Source organism: Triturus cristatus, chromosome 6, assembly GCF_964204655.1.
Source record: "Triturus cristatus chromosome 6, aTriCri1.1, whole genome shotgun sequence".
Taxonomy (NCBI): Eukaryota; Metazoa; Chordata; class Amphibia; order Caudata; family Salamandridae; genus Triturus; species Triturus cristatus.
In genome coordinates, this window is record NC_140589.1 from 1,488,449,813 (window position 1) to 1,488,468,825 (window position 19,013).

Consider the following 19,013-nt stretch of genomic DNA (forward strand, 5'->3'; position numbering starts at 1 on the left):
CTGATGCCCTGGTCCCTTCATGGGATGATCTCTGATGCCCTGGTCCCTTCATGGGATGATCTCTGATGCCCTGGTCCCTTCATGGGATGATCTCTGATGCCCTGGTCCCTTCATGGGATGATCTCTGATGCCCTGGTCCCTTCATGGGATGATCTTGCATACCTCTAATCATAGTGCTGTGATGCCCTGGTCCCTTAATGGGATGATCTCTGATGCACTGGTCCCTTCATGGGATGATCTTGCATACCTCTAATCATAGTGCTGTGATGCCCTGGTCCCTTCATGGGATGATCTGATGCCCTGGTCCCTTCATGGGATGATCTCTGATGCCCTGGTCCCTTCATGGGATGATCTATAGGATGATCTCCGATGCACTGGTCCCTTCATGGGATGTCTGATGCACTGGTCCCTTCATGGGATGATCTTGCATACCTCTAATCATAGTGCTGTGGTGCCCTGGTCCCTTCATGGGATGATCTCTGATGCCCTGGTCCCTTCATGGGATGGTCTCTGATGCCCTGGTCCCTTCATGGGATGATCTCTGATGCACTGGTCCCTTCATGGGATGATCTTGCATACCTCTAATCATAGTGCTGTGGTGCCCTGGTCCCTTCATGGGATGATCTCTGATGCCCTGGTCCCTTCATGGGATGATCTCTGATGCCCAGGTCCCTTCATGGGATGATCTCTGATGCCCTGGTCCCTTCATGGGATGATCTCTGATGCCCTGGTCCCTTCATGGGATGATCTCTGATGTCCTGGTCCCTTCATGGGATGATCTCTGATGCCCTGGTCCCTTCATGGGATGATCTCTGATGCCCTGGTCCCTTCATGGGATGATCTCTGATGCCCTGGTCCCTTCATGGGATGATCTCTGATGCCCTGGTCCATTCATGGGATGATCTCCGATGCACTGGTCCCTTCATGGGATGATCTCTGATGCACTGGTCCCTTCATGGGATGATCTTGCATACCTCTAATCATAGTGCTGTGAAGCCCTGGTCCCTTCATGGGATGATCTCTGATGCACTGGTCCCTTCATGGGATGATGTCTGATGCACTGGTCCCTTCATGGGATGATCTTGCATACCTCTAATCATAGTGTTGTGATGCACTGGTCCCTTCATGGGATGATCTTGCATACCTCTAATCATAGTGCTGTGATGCCCTGGTCCCTTCCTGGGATGATCTCCGATGCCCTGGTCCCTTCCTGGGATGATCTCCGATGCCCTGGTCCCTTCCTGGGATGATCTCCGATGCCCTGGTCCCTTCCTGGGATGATCTCCGATGCCCTGGTCCCTTCCTGGGATGATCTCCGATGCCCTGGTCCCTTCCTGGGATGATCTCCGATGCCCTGGTCCCTTCCTGGGATGATCTCCGATGCCCTGGTCCCTTCCTGGGATGATCTCCGATGCCCTGGTCCCTTCCTGGGATGATCTCCGATGCCCTGGTCCCTTCCTGGGATGATCTCCGATGCCCTGGTCCCTTCCTGGGATGATCTCCGATGCCCTGGTCCCTTCCTGGGATGATCTCCGATGCCCTGGTCCCTTCCTGGGATGATCTCCGATGCCCTGGTCCCTTCCTGGGATGATCTCCGATGCCCTGGTCCCTTCATGGGATGATCTCCGATGCCCTGGTCCCTTCATGGGATGATCTCCGATGCCCTGGTCCCTTCATGGGATGATCTCTGATGCCCTGGTCCCTTCATGGGATGATCTCTGATGCCCTGGTCCCTTCATGGGATGATCTCTGATGCCCTGGTCCCTTCATGGGATGATCTCTGATGCCCTGGTCCCTTCATGGGATGATGTCTGATGCCCTGGTCCCTTCATGGGATGATCTTGCATACCTCTAATCCTAGTGCTGTGATGCACTGGTCCCTTCATGGGATGATCTCTGATGCCCTGGTCCCTTCATGGGATGATCTCTGATGCCCTGGTCCCTTCATGGGATGATCTCTGATGCCCTGGTCCCTTCATGGGATGATCTCTGATGCCCTGGTCCCTTCATGGGATGATCTCTGATGCCCTGGTCCCTTCATGGGATGATCTCTGATGCCCTGGTCCCTTCATGGGATGATCTCTGATGCCCTGGTCCCTTCATGGGATGATCTCTGATGCCCTGGTCCCTTCATGGGATGATCTCTGATGCCCTGGTCCCTTCATGGGATGATCTCTGATGCCCTGGTCCCTTCATGGGATGATCTCTGATGCCCTGGTCCCTTCATGGGATGATCTCTGATGCCCTGGTCCCTTCATGGGATGATCTCTGATGCCCTGGTCCCTTCATGGGATGATCTCCAATGCACTGGTCCCTTCATGGGATGATCTCCGATGCACTGGTCCCTTCATGGGATGATCTTGCATACCTCTAATCATAGTGCTGTGATGCCCTGGTCCCTTCATTGGATGATCTCTGATGCCCTGGTCCCTTCATGGGATGATCTCTGATGCCCTGGTCCCTTCATGGGATGATCTCTGATGCCCTGGTCCCTTCATGGGATGATCTCTGATGCCCTGGTCCCTTCATGGGATGATCTCTGATGCCCTGGTCCCTTGAAGGGATGATGTCTGATGCCCTGGTCCCTTGAAGGGATGATGTCTGATGCCCTGGTCCCTTGAAGGGATGATGTCTGATGCCCTGGTCCCTTGAAGGGATGATGTCTGATGCCCTGGTCCCTTCAAGGGATGATCTCTGATGCCCTGGTCCCTTCAAGGGATGATCTCTGATGCACTGGTCCCTTCAAGGGATGATCTCTGATGCCCTGGTCCCTTCATGGGATGATCTCGGATGCCCTGGTCCCTTCATGGGATGATCTCGGATGCCCTGGTCCCTTCATGGGATGATCTCGGATGCCCTGGTCCCTTCATGGGATGATCTCGGATGCCCTGGTCCCTTCATGGGATGATCTCTGATGCACTGGTCCCTTCATGGGATGATCTCTGATGCACTGGTCCCTTCATGGGATGATCTCTGATGCACTGGTCCCTTCATGGGATGATCTCTGATGCACTGGTCCCTTAATGGGATGATCTTGCATACCTCTAATCATAGTGCTGTGATGCCCTGGTCCCTTAATGGGATGATCTCTGATGCACTGGTCCCTTCATGGGATGATCTTGCATACCTCTAATCATAGTGCTGTGATGCCCTGGTCCCTTCATGGGATGATCTCTGATGCCCTGGTCCCTTCATGGGATGATCTCTGATGCCCTGGTCCCTTCATGGGATGATCTATAGGATGATCTCCGATGCACTGGTCCCTTCATGGGATGTCTGATGGACTGGTCCCTTCATGGGATGATCTTGCATACCTCTAATCATAGTGCTGTGGTGCCCTGGTCCCTTCATGGGATGGTCTGTGATGCCCTGGTCCCTTCATGGGATGGTCTCTGATGCCCTGGTCCCTTCATGGGATGATCTCTGATGCACTGGTCCCTTCATGGGATGATCTTGCATACCTCTAATCATAGTGCTGTGGTGCCCTGGTCCCTTCATGGGATGATCTCTGATGCCCTGGTCCCTTCATGGGATGATCTCTGATGCCCTGGTCCCTTCATGGGATGATCTCTGATGCCCTGGTCCCTTCATGGGATGATCTCTGATGCCCTGGTCCCTTCATGGGATGATCTCTGATGCCCTGGTCCCTTCATGGGATGATCTCTGATGCCCTGGTCCCTTCATGGGATGATCTCTGATGCCCTGGTCCCTTCATGGGATGATCTCTGATGCCCTGGTCCCTTCATGGGATGATCTCTGATGCCCTGGTCCCTTCATGGGATGATCTCTGATGCCCTGGTCCCTTCATGGGATGATGTCTGATGCCCTGGTCCCTTCATGGGATGATCTTGCATACCTCTAATCATAGTGCTGCGATGCTCTGGTCCCTTCCTGGGATGATCTCCGACGCCCTGGTCCCTTCCTGGGATGATCTCCGACGCCCTGGTCCCTTCCTGGGATGATCTCCGACGCCCTGGTCCCTTCCTGGGATGATCTCCGACGCCCTGGTCCCTTCCTGGGATGATCTCCGACGCCCTGGTCCCTTCCTGGGATGATCTCCGACGCCCTGGTCCCTTCCTGGGATGATCTCCGACGCCCTGGTCCCTTCCTGGGATGATCTCCGACGCCCTGGTCCCTTCCTGGGATGATCTCCGACGCCCTGGTCCCTTCCTGGGATGATCTCCGATGCCCTGGTCCCTTCCTGGGATGATCTCCGATGCCCTGGTCCCTTCCTGGGATGATCTCCGATGCCCTGGTCCCTTCCTGGGATGATCTCCGATGCCCTGGTCCCTTCCTGGGATGATCTCCGATGCCCTGGTCCCTTCATGGGATGATCTCCGATGGCCTGGTCCCTTCATGGGATGATCTCCGATGGCCTGGTCCCTTCATGGGATGATCTCCGATGGCCTGGTCCCTTCATGGGATGATCTCCGATGGCCTGGTCCCTTCATGGGATGATCTCTGATGGCCTGGTCCCTTCATGGGATGATCTATGGGATGATCTCCGATGCACTGGTCCCTTCATGGGATGATCTTGCATACCTCTAATCTTAGTGCTGTGATGCCCTGGTCCCTTCATGGGATGATCTCTGATGCCCTGGTCCCTTCATGGGATGATCTCTGATGCCCTGGTCCCTTCATGGGATGATCTCGGATGCCCTGGTCCCTTCATGGGATGATCTCGGATGCCCTGGTCCCTTCATGGGATGATCTCTGATGCCCTGGTCCCTTCATGGGATGATCTCTGATGCACTGGTCCCTTCATGGGATGATCTCTGATGCACTGGTCCCTTCATGGGATGATCTCTGATGCACTGGTCCCTTCATGGGATGATCTCTGATGCACTGGTCCCTTCATGGGATGATCTCTGATGCACTGGTCCCTTCATGGGATGATCTCTGATGCACTGGTCCCTTCATGGGATGATCTTGCATACCTCTAATCATAGTGCTGTGATGCACTGTTCCCTTCATGGGATGATCTCTGATGCCCTCGTCCCTTCATGGGATGATCTCTGATGCCCTCGTCCCTTCATGGGATGATCTCTGATGCCCTCGTCCCTTCATGGGATGATCTCTGATGCCCTCGTCCCTTCATGGGATGATCTCTGATGCCCTCGTCCCTTCATGGGATGATCTCTGATGCCCTCGTCCCTTCATGGGATGATCTCTGATGCCCTCGTCCCTTCATGGGATGATCTCTGATGCCCTCGTCCCTTCATGGGATGATCTCTGATGCCCTCGTCCCTTCATGGGATGATCTCTGATGCCCTTGTCTCTTCATGGGATGATGTCTGATGCACTGGTCCCTTCATGGGATGATCTTGCATACCTCTAATCATAGTGCTGTGATGCCCTGGTCCCTTCATGGGATGATCTCTGATGCCCTGGTCCCTTCATGGGATGATCTCTGATGCCCTGGTCCCTTCATGGGATGATCTCTGATGCCCTGGTCCCTTCATGGGATGATCTCTGATGCACTGGTCCCTTCATGGGATTATCTCTGATGCACTGGTCCCTTCATGGGATGATCTCTGATGCACTGGTCCCTTCATGGGATGATCTCTGATGCACTGGTCCCTTAATGGGATGATCTTGCATACCTCTAATCATAGTGCTGTGATGCCCTGGTCCCTTAATGGGATGATCTCTGATGCACTGGTCCCTTCATGGGATGATCTTGCATACCTCTAATCATAGTGCTGTGATGCCCTGGTCCCTTCATGGGATGATCTCTGATGCCCTGGTCCCTTCATGGGATGATCTCTGATGCCCTGGTCCCTTCATGGGATGATCTCGGATGCCCTGGTCCCTTCATGGGATGATCTCGGATGCCCTGGTCCCTTCATGGGATGATCTCGGATGCCCTGGTCCCTTCATGGGATGATCTCTGATGCACTGGTCCCTTCATGGGATGATCTCTGATGCACTGGTCCCTTCATGGGATGATCTCTGATGCACTGGTCCCTTCATGGGATGATCTTGCATACCTCTAATCATAGTGCTGTGATGCACTGTTCCCTTCATGGGATGATCTCTGATGCCCTGGTCCCTTCATGGGATGATCTCTGATGCCCTCGTCCCTTCATGGGATGATCTCTGATGCCCTCGTCCCTTCATGGGATGATCTCTGATGCCCTCGTCCCTTCATGGGATGATCTCTGATGCCCTCGTCCCTTCATGGGATGATCTCTGATGCCCTCGTCCCTTCATGGGATGATCTCTGATGCCCTCGTCCCTTCATGGGATGATCTCTGATGCCCTTGTCTCTTCATGGGATGATGTCTGATGCACTGGTCCCTTCATGGGATGATCTTGCATACCTCTAATCATAGTGCTGTGATGCCCTGGTCCCTTCATGGGATGATCTCTGATGCCCTGGTCCCTTCATGGGATGATTGATGCCCTGGTCCCTTCATGGGATGATCTGATGCCCTGGTCCCTTCATGGGATGATCTCTGATGCACTGGTCCCTTCATGGGCTGATCTTGCATACCTCTAATCATTGTGCTGTGATGCCCTGGTCCCTTCATGGGATGATCTCTGATGCCCTGGTCCCTTCATGGGATGATCTCTGATGCCCTGGTCCCTTCATGGGATGATGTCTGATGCCCTGGTCCCTTCAAGGGATGATGTCTGATGCCCTGGTCCCTTCAAGGGATGATGTCTGATGCCCTGGTCCCTTCATGGGATGATCTCTGATGCCCTGGTCCCTTCATGGGATGATCTCTGATGCCCTGGTCCCTTCATGGGATGATCTCTGATGCCCTGGTCCCTTCATGGGATGATCTCTGATGCCCTGGTCCCTTCATGGGATGATCTGATGCCCTGGTCCCTTCATGGGATGATCTCTGATGCCCTGGTCCCTTCATGGGATGATCTCTGATGCCCTGGTCCCTTCATGGGATGATCTGATGCCCTGGTCCCTTCATGGGATGATCTCTGATGCACTGGTCCCTTCATGGGATGATCTCTGATGCACTGGTCCCTTAATGGGATGATCTTGCATACCTCTAATCATAGTGCTGTGATGCCCTGGTCCCTTAATGGGATGATCTCTGATGCACTGGTCCCTTCATGGGATGATCTTGCATACCTCTAATCATAGTGCTGTGATGCCCTGGTCCCTTCATGGGATGATCTGATGCCCTGGTCCCTTCATGGGATGATCTGATGCCCTGGTCCCTTCATGGGATGATCTGATGCCCTGGTCCCTTCATGGGATGATCTCTGATGCCCTGGTCCCTTCATGGGATGATCTATAGGATGATCTCCGATGCACTGGTCCCTTCATGGGATGTCTGATGCACTGGTCCCTTCATGGGATGATCTTGCATACCTCTAATCATTGTGCTGTGGTGCCCTGGTCCCTTCATGGGATGATCTCTGATGCCCTGGTCCCTTCATGGGATGGTCTCTGATGCCCTGGTCCCTTCATGGGATGATCTCTGATGCACTGGTCCCTTCATGGGATGATCTTGCATACCTCTAATCATAGTGCTGTGGTGCCCTGGTCCCTTCATGGGATGATCTCTGATGCCCTGGTCCCTTCATGGGATGATCTCTGATGCCCTGGTCCCTTCATGGGATGATCTCTGATGCCCTGGTCCCTTCATGGGATGATCTCTGATGCCCTGGTCCCTTCATGGGATGATCTCTGATGCCCTGGTCCCTTCATGGGATGATCTCTGATGCCCTGGTCCCTTCATGGGATGATCTCTGATGCCCTGGTCCCTTCATGGGATGATCTCTGATGCCCTGGTCCCTTCATGGGATGATCTCTGATGCCCTGGTCCCTTCATGGGATGATCTCTGATGCACTGGTCCCTTCATGGGATGATCTTGCATACCTCTAATCATAGTGCTGTGAAGCCCTGGTCCCTTCATGGGATGATCTCTGATGCACTGGTCCCTTCATGGGATGATGTCTGATGCACTGGTCCCTTCATGGGATGATCTTGCATACCTCTAATCATAGTGCTGTGATGCACTGGTCCCTTCATGGGATGATCTTGCATACCTCTAATCATAGTGCTGTGATGCCCTGGTCCCTTCCTGGGATGATCTCCGATGCCCTGGTCCCTTCCTGGGAAGATCTCCGATGCCCTGGTCCCTTCCTGGGATGATCTCCGATGCCCTGGTCCCTTCCTGGGATGATCTCCGATGCCCTGGTCCCTTCCTGGGATGATCTCCGATGCCCTGGTCCCTTCCTGGGATGATCTCCGATGCCCTGGTCCCTTCCTGGGATGATCGCCGATGCCCTGGTCCCTTCCTGGGATGATCTCCGATGCCCTGGTCCCTTCCTGGGATGATCTCCGATGCCCTGGTCCCTTCATGGGATGTTCTCCGATGCCCTGGTCCCTTCATGGGATGATCTCCGATGCCCTGGTCCCTTCATGGGATGATCTCCGATGCCCTGGTCCCTTCATGGGATGATCTCCGATGCCCTGGTCCCTTCATGGGATGATCTCTGATGCCCTGGGATGATCTCTGATGCCCTGGTATGATCTCTGATGCCCTGGTCCCTTCATGGGATGATCTCTGATGCCCTGGTCCCTTCATGGGATGATCTCTGATGCCCTGGTCCCTTCATGGGATGATCTCTGATGCCCTGGTCCCTTCATGGGATGATCTCTGATGCCCTGGTCCCTTCATGGGATGATCTCTGATGCCCTGGTCCCTTCATGGGATGATCTCTGATGCCCTGGTCCCTTCATGGGATGATCTCTGATGCCCTGGTCCCTTCATGGGATGATCTCTGATGCCCTGGTCCCTTCATGGGATGATCTCTGATGCCCTGGTCCCTTCATGGGCTGATCTTGCATACCTCTAATGTAAGTGCTGTGATGCCCTGGTCCCTTCATGGGATGATCTCTGATGCCCTGGTCCCTTCATGGGATGATCTCTGATGCCCTGGTCCCTTCATGGGATGATCTTGCATACCTCTAATCGTAGTGCTGTGATGCCCTGGTCCCTTCATGGGATGATGTCTGATGCCCTGGTCCCTTCATGGGATGATGTCTGATGCCCTTGTCCCTTCAAGGGATGATGTCTGATGCCCTGGTCCCTTCATGGGATGATGTCTGATGCCCTGGTCCCTTCATGGGATGATGTCTGATGCCCTGGTCCCTTCAAGGGATGTCTGATGCCCTGGTCCCTTCAAGGGATGTCTGACGCCCTGGTCCCTTCAAGGGATGATGTCTGATGCCCTGGTCCCTTCAAGGGATGATGTCTGATGCCCTGGTCCCTTCAAGGGATGATGTCTGATGCCCTGGTCCCTTCAAGGGATGATGTCTGATGCCCTGGTCCCTTCAAGGGATGATGTCTGATGCCCTGGTCCCTTCAAGGGATGATGTCTGATGCCCTGGTCCCTTCAAGGGATGATGTCTGATGCCCTGGTCCCTTCAAGGGATGATGTCTGATGCCCTGGTCCCTTCAAGGGATGATGTCTGATGCCCTGGTCCCTTCAAGGGATGATGTCTGATGCCCTGGTCCCTTCAAGGGATGATGTCTGATGCCCTGGTCCCTTCAAGGGATGATGTCTGATGCCCTGGTCCCTTCAAGGGATGATGTCTGATGCCCTGGTCCCTTCAAGGGATGATGTCTGATGCCCTGGTCCCTTCAAGGGATGATCTCTGATGCCCTGGTCCCTTCATGGGATGATCTCTGATGCACTGGTCCCTTCATGGGATGATCTCTGATGCACTGGTCCCTTCATGGGATGATCTTGCATACCTCTAATCATAGTGCTGTGATGCCCTGGTCCCTTCATGGGATGATCTCTGATGCCCTGGTCCCTTCATGGGATGATCTCTGATGCCCTGGTCCCTTCATGGGATGATCTCTGATGCCCTGGTCCCTTCATGGGATGATCTCTGATGCCCTGGTCCCTTCATGGGATGATCTTGCATACCTCTAATCCTAGTGCTGTGATGCCCTGGTCCCTTCATGGGATGATCTCTGATGCCCTGGTCCCTTCATGGGATGATCTCTGATGCCCTGGTCCCTTCATGGGATGATCTCTGATGCCCTGGTCCCTTCATGGGATGATCTCTGATGCCCTGGTCCCTTCATGGGATGATCTCTGATGCCCTGGTCCCTTCATGGGATGATCTCTGATGCCCTGGTCCCTTCATGGGATGATCTCTGATGCCCTGGTCCCTTCATGGGATGATCTCTGATGCCCTGGTCCCTTCATGGGATGATCTCTGATGCCCTGGTCCCTTCATGGGATGATCTTGCATACCTCTAATCGTAGTGCTGTGATGCCCTGGTCCCTTCATGGGATGATCTCTGATGCCCTGGTCCCTTCATGGGATGATCTCTGATGCCCTGGTCCCTTCATGGGATGATCTCTGATGCCCTGGTCCCTTCATGGGATGATGTCTGATGCCCTGGTCCCTTCAAGGGATGATGTCTGATGCCCTGGTCCCTTCAAGGGATGATCTCTGATGCCCTGGTCCCTTCATGGGATGATCTCTGATGCCCTGGTCCCTTCATGGGATGATCTCTGATGCCCTGGTCCCTTCATGGGATGATCTCTGATGCCCTGGTCCCTTCATGGGATGATCTCTGATGCCCTGGTCCCTTCATGGGATGATCTCTGATGCCCTGGTCTCTTCATGGGATGATCTCTGATGCACTGGTCCATTCATGGGATGATCTCTGATGCACTGGTCCCTTCATGGGATGGTCTTGCATACCTCTAATCATAGTGCTGTGATGCCCTGGTCCCTTAATGGGATGATCTCTGATGCACTGGTCCCTTCATGGGATGATCTTGCATACCTCTAATCATAGTGCTGTGATGCCCTGGTCCCTTCATGGGATGATCTCTGATGCCCTGGTCCCTTCATGGGATGATCTCTGATGCCCTGGTCCCTTCATGGGATGATCTCTGATGCCCTGGTCCCTTCATGGGATGATCTCTGATGCCCTGGTCCCTTCATGGGATGATCTCTGATGCCCTGGTCCCTTCATGGGATGATCTCCGATGCACTGGTCCCTTCATGGGATGATCTCCGATGCACTGGTCCCTTAATGGGATGATCTTGCATACCTCTAATCATAGTGCTGTTATGTCCTGGTCCCTTCATGGGATGATCTCTGATGCCCTGGTCCCTTCATGGGATGATCTCTGATGCCCTGGTCCCTTCATGGGATGATCTCTGATGCCCTGGTCCCTTCATGGGATGATCTCTGATGCCCTGGTCCCTTCATGGGATGATCTCTGATGCCCTGGTCCCTTCATGGGATGATCTCTGATGCCCTGGTCCCTTCATGGGATGATCTCTGATGCCCTGGTCCCTTCATGGGATGATCTCCGATGCACTGGTCCCTTCATGGGATGATCTCCGATGCACTGGTCCCTTAATGGGATGATCTTGCATACCTCTAATCATAGTGCTGTTATGTCCTGGTCCCTTCATGGGATGATCTCTGATGCCCTGGTCCCTTCATGGGATGATCTCTGATGCCCTGGTCCCTTCATGGGATGATCTCTGATGCCCTGGTCCCTTCATGGGATGATCTCTGATGGCCTGGTCCCTTCATGGGATGATCTATGGGATGATCTTCGATGCCCTGGTCCCTTCATGGGATGATCTCCGATGCACTGGTCCCTTCATGGGATGATCTCCGATGCACTGGTCCCTTCATGGGATGATCTCCGATGCACTGGTCCGTTCATGGGATGATCTCTGATGCACTGGTCCCTTCATGGGATGATCTCTGATGCACTGGTCCCTTCATGGGATGATCTCTGATGCCCTGGTCCCTTCATGGGATGATCTCTGATGCCCTGGTCCCTTCATGGGATGACCTCTGATGCACGGGTCCCTTCATGGGATGACCTCTGATGCACGGGTCCCTTCATGGGATGATCTCTGATGCACTGGTCCCTTCATGGGATGATCTTGCATACCTCTAATCATAGTACTGTGATGCACTGGTCCCTTCATGGGATGATTTGATTTGCATACCTCTAATCATAGTGCTGTGATGCCCTGGTCCTTTCATGGTATGATCTCTGATGCCCTGGTCCCTTCATGGTATGATCTCTGATGCACTGGTCCCTTCATGGGATGATGTATGATGCACTGGTTCCTTCATGGGAGGATCTTGCATACCTCTAATCATAGTGCTGTGGTGCCCTGGTCCCTTCATGGGATGATCTCTGATGCCCTGGTCCCTTCATGGGATGATGTCTGATGCCCTGGTCCCTTCATGGGATGATGTCTGATGCCCTGGTCCCTTCATGGGATGATCTTGCATACCTCTAATCGTAGTGCTGTGATGCCCTGGTCCCTTCATGGGATGATGTCTGATGCCCTGGTCCCTTCATGGGATGATCTCTGATGCCCTGGTCCCTTCATGGGATGATCTCTGATGCCCTGGTCCCTTCATGGGATGATCTCTGATGCCCTGGTCCCTTCATGGGATGAACTCTGATGCCCTGGTCCCTTCATGGGATGATCTCTGATGCCCTGGTCCCTTCATGGGATGATCTCTGATGCACTGGTCCCTTCATGGGATGATCTCTGATGCACTGGTCCCTTCATGGGATGATGTCTGATGCACTGGTCCCTTCATGGGATGATCTTGCATACCTCTAATCATAGTGCTGTGATGCACTGGTCCCTTCATGGGATGATCTTGCATACCTCTAATCATAGTGCTGTGATGCCCTGGTCCCTTCATGGGATGATCTCTGATGCCCTGGTCCCTTCATGGGATGATCTCTGATGCACTGGTCCCTTCATGGGATGATCTCCGATGCCCTGGTCCCTTCATGGGATGATCTCCGATGCCCTGGTCCCTTCATGGGATGATCTCCGATGCCCTGGTCCCTTCATGGGATGATCTCCGATGCCCTGGTCCCTTCATGGGATGATCTCCGATGCCCTGGTCCCTTCATGGGATGATCTCTGATGCACTGGTCCCTTCATGGGATGATCTCTGATGCACTGGTCCCTTCATGGGATGATGTATGATGCACTGGTTCCTTCATGGGAGGATCTTGCATACCTCTAATCATAGTGCTGTGGTGCCCTGGTCCCTTCATGGGATGATCTCTGATGCCCTGGTCCCTTCATGGGATGATCTCTGATGCCCTGGTCCCTTCATGGGATGATCTCTGATGCCCTGGTCCCTTCATGGGATGATCTCTGATGCCCTGGTCCCTTCATGGGATGATCTCTGATGCCCTGGTCCCTTCATGGGATGATCTCTGATGCCCTGGTCCCTTCATGGGATGATCTCTGATGCCCTGGTCCCTTCATGGGATGATCTCCGATGCACTGGTCCCTTCATGGGATGATCTCCGATGCACTGGTCCCTTAATGGGATGATCTTGCATACCTCTAATCATAGTGCTGTTATGCCCTGGTCCCTTCATGGGATGATCTCTGATGCCCTGGTCCCTTCATGGGATGATCTCTGATGCCCTGGTCCCTTCATGGGATGATCTCTGATGGCCTGGTCCCTTCATGGGATGATCTATGGGATGATCTTCGATGCCCTGGTCCCTTCATGGGATGATCTTCGATGCCCTGGTCCCTTCATGGGATGATCTCCGATGCACTGGTCCCTTCATGGGATGATCTCCGATGCACTGGTCCCTTCATGGGATGATCTCTGATGCACTGGTCCCTTCATGGGATAATCTCTGATGCACTGGTCCCTTCATGGGATGATCTCTGATGCCCTGGTCCCTTCATGGGATGATCTCTGATGCCCTGGTCCCTTCATGGGATGATCTCTGATGCCCTGGTCCCTTCATGGGATGATCTCTGATGCCCTGGTCCCTTCATGGGATAATCTCTGATGCACGGGTCCCTTCATGGGATGACCTCTGATGCACGGGTCCCTTCATGGGATGATCTCTGATGCACTGGTCCCTTCATGGGATGATCTTGCATACCTCTAATCATAGTACTGTGATGCACTGGTCCCTTCATGGGATGATTTGATTTGCATACCTCTAATCATAGTGCTGTGATGCCCTGGTCCCTTCATGGTATGATCTCTGATGCCCTGGTCCCTTCATGGTATGATCTCTGATGCACTGGTCCCTTCATGGGATGATGTATGATGCACTGGTTCCTTCATGGGAGGATCTTGCATACCTCTAATCATAGTGCTGTGGTGCCCTGGTCCCTTCATGGGATGATGTCTGATGCCCTGGTCCCTTCATGGGATGATGTCTGATGCCCTGGTCCCTTTATGGGATGATGTCTGATGCCCTGATCCCTTTATGGGATGATGTCTGATGCCCTGGTCCCTTCATGGGATGATCTTGCATACCTCTAATCGTAGTGCTGTGATGCCCTGGTCCCTTCATGGGATGATCTCTGATGCCCTGGTCCCTTCATGGGATGATCTCCGATGCCCCGGTCCCTTCATGGGATGATCTCCGATGCCCCGGTCCCTTCATGGGATGATCTCCGATGCCCCGGTCCCTTCATGGGATGATCTCCGATGCCCCGGTCCCTTCATGGGATGATCTCCGATGCCCCGGTCCCTTCATGGGATGATCTCCGATGCCCCGGTCCCTTCATGGGATGATCTCCGATGCCCCGGTCCCTTCATGGGATGATCTCCGATGCCCCGGTCCCTTCATGGGATGATCTCCGATGCCCCGGTCCCTTCATGGGATGATCTCCGATGCCCCGGTCCCTTCATGGGATGATCTCCGATGCCCCGGTCCCTTCATGGGATGATCTCCGATGCCCCGGTCCCTTCATGGGATGATCTCCGATGCCCCGGTCCCTTCATGGGATGATCTCCGATGCCCCGGTCCCTTCATGGGATGATCTCCGATGCCCCGGTCCCTTCATGGGATGATCTCCGATGCCCCGGTCCCTTCATGGGATGATCTCCGATGCCCCGGTCCCTTCATGGGATGATCTCCGATGCCCCGGTCCCTTCATGGGATGATCTCCGATGCCCCGGTCCCTTCATGGGATGATCTCCGATGCCCCGGTCCCTTCATGGGATGATCTCCGATGCCCCGGTCCCTTCATGGGATGATCTCCGATGCCCCGGTCCCTTCATGGGATGATCTCCGATGCCCCGGTCCCTTCATGGGATGATCTCCGATGCCCCGGTCCCTTCATGGGATGATCTCCGATGCCCCGGTCCCTTCATGGGATGATCTCCGATGCCCCGGTCCCTTCATGGGATGATCTCCGATGCCCCGGTCCCTTCATGGGATGATCTCCGATGCCCCGGTCCCTTCATGGGATGATCTCCGATGCCCCGGTCCCTTCATGGGATGATCTCCGATGCCCCGGTCCCTTCATGGGATGATCTCCGATGCCCCGGTCCCTTCATGGGATGATCTCCGATGCCCCGGTCCCTTCATGGGATGATCTCCGATGCCCCGGTCCCTTCATGGGATGATCTCCGATGCCCCGGTCCCTTCATGGGATGATCTCCGATGCCCCGGTCCCTTCATGGGATGATCTCCGATGCCCCGGTCCCTTCATGGGATGATCTCCGATGCCCCGGTCCCTTCATGGGATGATCTCCGATGCCCCGGTCCCTTCATGGGATGATCTCCGATGCCCCGGTCCCTTCATGGGATGATCTCCGATGCCCCGGTCCCTTCATGGGATGATCTCCGATGCCCCGGTCCCTTCATGGGATGATCTCCGATGCCCCGGTCCCTTCATGGGATGATCTCCGATGCCCCGGTCCCTTCATGGGATGATCTCCGATGCCCCGGTCCCTTCATGGGATGATCTCCGATGCCCCGGTCCCTTCATGGGATGATCTCCGATGCCCCGGTCCCTTCATGGGATGATCTCCGATGCCCCGGTCCCTTCATGGGATGATCTCCGATGCCCCGGTCCCTTCATGGGATGATCTCCGATGCCCCGGTCCCTTCATGGGATGATCTCCGATGCCCCGGTCCCTTCATGGGATGATCTCCGATGCCCCGGTCCCTTCATGGGATGATCTCCGATGCCCCGGTCCCTTCATGGGATGATCTCCGATGCCCCGGTCCCTTCATGGGATGATCTCCGATGCCCCGGTCCCTTCATGGGATGATCTCCGATGCCCCGGTCCCTTCATGGGATGATCTCCGATGCCCCGGTCCCTTCATGGGATGATCTCCGATGCCCCGGTCCCTTCATGGGATGATCTCCGATGCCCCGGTCCCTTCATGGGATGATCTCCGATGCCCCGGTCCCTTCATGGGATGATCTCCGATGCCCCGGTCCCTTCATGGGATGATCTCCGATGCCCCGGTCCCTTCATGGGATGATCTCCGATGCCCCGGTCCCTTCATGGGATGATCTCCGATGCCCCGGTCCCTTCATGGGATGATCTCCGATGCCCCGGTCCCTTCATGGGATGATCTCCGATGCCCCGGTCCCTTCATGGGATGATCTCCGATGCCCCGGTCCCTTCATGGGATGATCTCCGATGCCCCGGTCCCTTCATGGGATGATCTCCGATGCCCCGGTCCCTTCATGGGATGATCTCCGATGCCCCGGTCCCTTCATGGGATGATCTCCGATGCCCCGGTCCCTTCATGGGATGATCTCCGATGCCCCGGTCCCTTCATGGGATGATCTCCGATGCCCCGGTCCCTTCATGGGATGATCTCCGATGCCCCGGTCCCTTCATGGGATGATCTCCGATGCCCCGGTCCCTTCATGGGATGATCTCCGATGCCCCGGTCCCTTCATGGGATGATCTCCGATGCCCCGGTCCCTTCATGGGATGATCTCCGATGCCCCGGTCCCTTCATGGGATGATCTCCGATGCCCCGGTCCCTTCATGGGATGATCTCCGATGCCCCGGTCCCTTCATGGGATGATCTCCGATGCCCCGGTCCCTTCATGGGATGATCTCCGATGCCCCGGTCCCTTCATGGGATGATCTCCGATGCCCCGGTCCCTTCATGGGATGATCTCCGATGCCCCGGTCCCTTCATGGGATGATCTCCGATGCCCCGGTCCCTTCATGGGATGATGTATGATGCCCCGGTCCCTTCATGGGATGATGTCTGATGCCCCGGTCCCTTCATGGGATGATGTCTGATGCCCCGGTCCCTTCATGGGATGATGTCTGATGCCCTGGTCCCTTCATGGGATGATGTCTGATGCCCTGGTCCCTTCATGGGATGATGTCTGATGCCCTGGTCCCTTCATGGGATGATGTCTGATGCCCTGGACTGGTCCCTTCATGGGATGATCTCCGATGCACTGGTCCCTTCATGGGATGATCTCCGATGCACTGGTCCCTTCATGGGATGATCTCCGATGCACTGGTCCCTTCATGGGATGATCTCCGATGCACTGGTCCCTTCATGGGATGATCTCCGATGCACTGGTCCCTTCATGGGATGATCTCCGATGCACTGGTCCCTTCATGGGATGATCTCCGATGCACTGGTCCCTTCATGGGATGATCTTGCATACCTCTAATCATAGTGCTGTGATGCCCTGGTCCCTTCATGGGATGATCTGATGCACTGGTCCCTTCATGGGATGATGTCTGATCCACTGATCCACTGGTCCCTTCATGGGATGATCTTGCATACCTCTAATCATAGTGCTGTGATGCACTGGTCCCTTCATGGGATGATCTTGCATACCTCTAATCCTAGTGCTGTGATGCCATGGTCCCTTCATGGGATGATCTCTGATGGCATGGTCCCTTCATGGGATGATCTCTGATGCCCTGGTCCCTTCATGGGATGATCTCTGATGCCCTGGTCCCTTCATGGGATGATCTCTGATGCCCTGGTCCCTTCATGGGATGATCTCTGATGCCCTGGTCCCTTCATGGGATGATCTCTGATGCCCTGGTCCCTTCATGGGATGATCTCTCATGCCCTGGTCCCTTCATGGGATGATCTCTGATGCCCTGGTCCCTTCATGGGATGATCTCTGATGCCCTGGTCCCTTCATGGAATGATGTCTGATGCCCTGGTCCCTTCATGGGATGATGTCTGATGCCCTGGTCCCTTCATGGGATGATGTCTGATGCCCTGGTCCCTTCACGGGATGATCTTGCATACCTCTAATCCTAGTGCTGTGGTGCCCTGGGCCCTTCATGGGATGATCTATGATGCCCTGGGCCCTTCATGGGATGATCTCTAATGCACTGGTCCCTTCATGGGCTGATCTTGCATACCTTTAATGCAAGTGCTGTGGTGTACTGGTCCCTTCATGGGATGATCTCTGATGCACTGGTCCCTTCATGGGATGATCTTGCATACCTCTAATCATAGTGCTGTGATGCACTGGTCCCTTCATGGGATGATCTCTGCACTGGTCCCTTCATGGGATGATCTTTGATGCCCTGGTCACTTCATGGGATGATCTCTGATGCCCTGGTCCCTTCATGGGATGATGTATGGGATGATGTCTGATGCCCTGGTCCCTTCTTGGGATGATCTTGCATACCTCTAATCATAGTGCTGTGATGCACTGGTCCCTTCATGGGATGTCTGATGCCCTGGTCCCTTCATGGGATGATCTCCGATGCCCTGGACCCTTCATGGGATGATCTCCGATGCCCTGGTCCCTTCATGGGATGATCTCCGATGCCCTGGTCCCTTCATGGGATGATCTCCGATGCCCTGGTCCCTTCATGGGATGATCTCCGATGCCCTGGTCCCTTCATGGGATGATCTCCGATGCCCTGGTCCCTTCATGGGATGATCTCTGATGCCCTGGTCCCTTCATGGGATGATCTCTGATGCACTGGTCCCTTCATGGGATGATCTTGCATACCTCTAATCATAGTGCTGTGATGCCCTGGTCCCTTCATGGGATGATGTCTGATGCCCTGGTCCCTTCATGGGATGATGTCTGATGCCCTGGTCCCTTCATGGGATGATCTCCGATGCCCTGGTCCCTTCATGGGATGATCTCCGATGCCCTGGTCCCTTCATGGGATGATCTCCGATGCCCTGGTCCCTTCATGGGATGATCTCCGATGCCCTGGTCCCTTCATGGGATGATCTCCGATGCCCTGGTCCCTTCATGGGATGA